We start from the raw sequence: 6,128 nt of genomic DNA, 5'->3' as shown, positions 1-6,128 counted from the left end.
TACCAGTCTCCCCTCACCATGCCACCAGTGTTATCCAAGGGAAAGGCAAATGCTGATACAGCTTGGCACCAATGATGTTGCAACTCTTTCCTACAGCTGAGTGAACTGGAGCAACATGAAATAAAGTGTCTTGCTCAAGAATAAAATACATAGATAGGTCCAGGAATTGAATTCACTACCTCATGATTGTGAACCCGATGTTCTAACCCATGAGCCATGTGCCTTCACAATACAATTATATGCCTCTGCATATTACTATGACACTACGACTTAGTACATTTCTCCCTTGAGTCAATGACTGACTCCCTCTCAACTAAAAAGCTTTAATGCAATCACACAAACAGCAAGAAATAGCTGCCAAATCCATCCCAAATCACATTCTACCATCCTGATAAGAGTATGCTTGAGGGGCCTCGAGAACAGTTCACACCAGGAGCTCATAGGGTTTGCTGTAGAAGCCTGTATTGGGAGCAGCAAATTCAGGGTTTATAGTACTGAATGCTCCTTTTCCAGAGAGTTATCACTTTGTGTATGTGTGTGTTTCAGCCTACCAACCTTCAAAGTTCCTGTCATCCTTCTTCTTCTGAGAGTTTGTAGCAGAGTTGAAACTGAATCAACAAATTGCCAAGTAAAAGCCTCAAGTTGACTGCTGTTGCTGTTTATCCTCAGGTTGATCCTAACCAATCAGACCTAGGGTTAAATGCAATCCACTGTTCGTGCGGGTGTTAATCTGAAAAATTACAGATATGTGAAAAGTACCGACCCTGCCATCTATTATAACTTTTGTTGTTCTGTTTAATATATAAATAGATTATGCCTCCAAAGAAGAGAGTTTGCTGGGGAAAGAAAGCAACCGGTTTAAAAAGACAGCAACAGACTGCAGCAATTCACCACATTCCAGAAGCTACTTTGAACATAATGCAAAATGGTGCATCAACATCTTCTGCCCAATCTGATAGAATTCTGGCAAAACTGTGTAGCAACAGATCGCCAGCAATTGCTTCATCACAAATTGCCGTCCTAGCTCCTGCGAAAAGGGATTACCCTGCTATGTATAATCAGGGCAGCGCAAAAAGTTGTTTTGCACAAGCATTTCTATAGCCAATTACACGGATGAAATTTACGTACACTTAATAATGTTACACAAAACAGCCTTCAGACTTTCCCTATTAATTTCGTCTTTTGAATTATGAACATATTTACATCATAAGGGTTTTTTCGTTGTAAGGCTTTCTTTTTTAGTTGATTTTCAGCTAGCAAGACTTATCGTAGATGGCGTAATAAGTCACACCCGGACAAGGTCGGGTTATACTACTAGTATATGTATATATGTATGTGTGTGTGTGTGTGTATACAACCTTCAACAAGGTAACAGTCATGTATACAACTTGAACAGACGCATATCAGTGCTGAAACATACGTTCACATGTACATACACATGTACACACACACACACACACACACACACACATACCTAAATACTTACGTACATACATACGTACATACCTACATACACACATACATACATACACACATACGTACATATACACACACATACATACGTACATATATACCATAAGCTAACTGTTACTTTCTCAGATGCAGCACGGAATTTTGTCAGTGAATAGGTCGCAGTCTCAGAGCGACGAAAGTTTTTGGCAAATTAAATTTAAATGTTGAAGTGAATCTAATGGTTTTTGTGTGTTTTAAATGGCTTATAAACACCTTCGACGCTGTTATATATATATATATAGTATTAGGGAAAAGAACTAAGGTTTATGAACTCATCGATGAAAATCCACTGTCACATATAGAAAAAATTTATAATTAAAAGTACAATAAATAAGTATAATATAATATCATAAGATCAAGATAATAAAATGACTACACGTGTTTCATAAACAATTTTCAAATAGAAAGAAATTTAAATCGATTAAAATCGATTAAAACTATCGAAAATCAATTCTATTCAAAAATATAGCTAATCTTCAGGTCAAAATACAACAATAATAATAAATGAATGTATATAAAATACTTATTATATAAAGATAGAAAAATATTATTAAAATATCAAAATAATAACCATTCCATAATCAATCCTACATCCATTATAAAATAATCTAATAAGTATATTATATATAAAAACCAACTAAACAAATTTTTTCGTTTAAAATACAATTTGAACGAAGTTTAAGGTTAAAATAATAAAGATATTATTAGTACATATTTAAATGATGCAATAGTTTAAGCTAGGCTATTTATGATTAAAAACATTTATTTATAAGACGTCTAGTGAAAATATTCCGTATAGGAAATTAACATAAAAAGACTAGGTATTTATCACATAAAACAATATTAATCGAAAATATTTCAACCTTAATCAAATCGAAGTCTTATATTAGGCTAAAATGGTACTCTAATTTCAAAATAATTTAGTGTTAAATGAGGTATCGATTAAAATTATCATTAAAAATCAATTGAATAATAAAAAAAATACAAGAATATTTATTTATTTCAAATAATAATATATCATCGTAAACAAAGTAAAAAATAAAAAATATACAAATCAAAATGTTATTATATTTCAAACTGAAACTTAGACGTAAAAGTCAAAACTCGAGGTTAATTAGAAATAAAAATATGAATGAAAAAATTATTATGAAAGAAAGATTAAGCTTAATGTAACTTAAGTCATAGTAAAAAACCATTAACGATACTATAAACAAAGAAAAATGCTAGTTATTTATATCATAATATAGAATGAAATATTAAACAATATTAATCGAAAATATTTCAAATCTAATCAAATCGAAGTCATATTTAGGTTAAAATGATACTCTCACTTCTAAATAATTTAGTGTTAAAAAAGGTATCGATTACAAATAATCTTTAAAAATCAATTGAATAATATAAAAATACAAGAATATATATTATTTTCAAAATATGGTATAAAGTTATTTAACAAATTAAATGTTATACTTATTCAAATGCCGTCGTAATTCAAACTGATTTTCGATAGTTTTAATCGATTTAAATTTCTTTCTATTTAAAAATTGGTTATGAAACACGTGTAGTCATTTTATTATCTTGGTCTTATAATATTTACTTTGTATTATATTTTACTTATTTATTGTACTTTTAATTATAAATTTTTTCTACATGTGACAGTGGATTTTCATCGATGAGTTCATAAACCTTGGTTCTTTTCCCTAATACTATATATTTATATATATTTTATACTGTGAAACTTAATTTAATTTTGATTTTTAATAAATTGATTTTAATTGAGTTTTTACCTGTAATTTTGGATTTTATCTCTATTATTATTATTATTATTATTATTATTATTATATATATATATATATATATATATATATATATATATATATATATATATATATATATATATATATATATATATATATATATATATATATATATATATATATATATACATATATATATATAAATTAAAAACGTAAAACTAAAAACAAAACACAAAGGATTCCGCGGTACACGTGTTTCAAGCTTTATAGTCGTTGCATCATTATATTGGTATATAATTGATAGACAGTAAACACACCAGCATCGGGTTGGGGGGACAAACCCAGACACACAAACATATACACACACACATACATACATATACATATATATTTACATATATACGACGTTCTTCTTTCAGTTTCCGTCTACCAAATCCACTCACATGGCTTTGGTCGGCCCGAGGCTATAATAGAAGGCACTTTCCCAAGGTGCCACGCAGTGGGACTGAACCCAGAGCCATGTGGTTGGTAAGCAAGCTACTTACCACACAGCCACTCCTACGCCTATATATATATGTTGGAAGTGTATCATTTAATATTTTAATTCGAACTGGTTATTAGTCACATCATGCGATTAATAACGTGACAGCATGAAACTAAACAGTAGTTCGAATTTAAATCCTATGACATTGGATGAAATATATTTTTTGTGAAGTCACCAATGATAGATACACACAGACACGCACGCTCGCGTATTTGTGGCTAATGAATATAATTAGTTGGCTGAAACTGTGCAGAAGCCCTTTATATATGTGTATGTGTCTCTCTTCCACCTCTCTCCCCCTCTCTCTCCGTGTCTCTCTATCTCTATCTCTTTCTCTCTCTTTATCTTTCTCTCACCCTCTTTCTCTCTCCCTACCCCTCTCTCTCTTACTCCCTGTCTTTATCCTCACATCCTTTGGTAATATGATGTCTCTGTTTATATCCCAAAATTTTAGCGATGCTACACAAACACTTTGCTGAAATAACTGCAATAAAGTGAAAATGAAATTAATGTATTGGGGTCAATATTATTGAGCTGTGCTTCAGCTTGGACGTGATCCTATAAATTAAGCGATTAAAACACGAGCTTCAAATAAAGAAAAAAGAACAAATAAAAACTGTTGATTGCTTTCTCCGCAAAAAAATAGTCAAGCGGAAAAAATTTTTATGAACAATTAATAATTTCGTTATTGCTTTCGCTCATATAGATATCGATAACCGATGGATTTTTGGCATGTATAGGCGTATTTTGCGTCATCAGCAACATGCTTTTCTGCATGTGCACACACACACACACACACACACACACACACACACACACACACACAGAGGATCGCCCATGTATCAGGCCTTAAAAGAAATAGTGAACAATACACTTTATCAATACATATTATCGTTCATCACACATCAACAATATACTTTGTCAATATATTTAATCTTTCATCTCGTTTCACTTATTGGACTGCGGTCATGCTGAGGCACTGCTCTGGTGGGCTTTAGCTGAACGAATTGACCCCAGTGTATAAAAAAGAAAAAGTACTTGAGTACATTTTGATGAAATGTATTTACTGAGAAATATATGTAGTGAACACTTCTATCGCCATTATATACAAACAAACCATCTTATCTCACTATAAATATTAACAAACACGAGCGTAGTAGAAAGCAACTCATTCCCTGTCATCACCTGACTGACTATTTCTTTGCGCGGGTAAATTATCTCAACCCGTTCGCCTCAGGACGCAAACTGACCAACCACAGCCACTAATAAGGTCACGTGAGAGAGTTCTTCTAATGCTTCTCTGGAGCCTACCTTCAGCTATAAATAGCCTGCTAGATACCCGGCAAATTCGTCGCGCCTCAGATCTTAGATCTGGCCGCTGGCCACACACGCGTAACACCAACCAGCCAGTTCCAGCGACGACATCAACACCATCGTACAACTACGAACTACAAGCATCGCCCCCGACGTCGCCAGCAGCAACACGACACTACGACTACCAGCATCGTCCCCGCCAGCGTCAACATGACTCTACACGTACACAAGCTACCAACAGCTAACTGCAGCACTTCTAATCCTGTTTGTGTGGTTTCTTCACCACGATAAATAATAGCCAAGAACCCAGCCTGCGAAGAACATCTGTATTCAAGAACCCGGCTTGGCATGGAAGCCCTAACATCACAACTAGTGACCGCTCTGCCCCACACGCCTTAACTTCTTATATACAGACACTTACCACTGTGTACTCTAAGAACTGGTATCTTAAATCCTTATACGTGTTACTGACTCTATTCAATACTGTGTATCTCTCGTACCCACATACATGTATTACTTACACACACTCTTTTCTTTACATGACGGCCTGTCTTTTATTGTGTTTCATTATGTCGCATTCACTCACACACAGACATACAATTTAATGCTCCAATAAATCTTACTGTTATACATCTTTATCGGTTGAGTCCTATCTTTTATGTTACTGGCATCTACGAATTCGCTATGTTATCGAAGTAATTTTGTGTTCGACCGTGTGACGCGTTTAATAAAGGAGCCTGTTTTTCCATTCGTCACCATTTCTCCTTTTGGGTTCGCACGGTCTTTCTTACATATACATACGTGCGTACATCAGTGTGGCTGAATGGTTAACTCGCTTTGCAGCCACGTCAATTCACGTGAAAACACATAACAGCACAGGGACAAAGGTATTTGCTTCTGCAAATCGTCGTTTTATTCTTTTATCTGTTTCAGTCATTTGACTCCGGCCGTGCTGGAGCACCGCCTTAAAGGATTTTAGTCGAACAAATCGACCGGGGATGTAA

The sequence above is a fragment of the Octopus bimaculoides genome, chromosome 28 (genome assembly GCF_046866305.1).
Source record: "Octopus bimaculoides isolate indiv1 chromosome 28, ASM4686630v1, whole genome shotgun sequence".
Taxonomy (NCBI): Eukaryota; Metazoa; Mollusca; class Cephalopoda; order Octopoda; family Octopodidae; genus Octopus; species Octopus bimaculoides.
The sequence above is the reverse complement of the archived record's forward strand: the minus strand, read 5'-3'. Positions refer to the sequence as shown.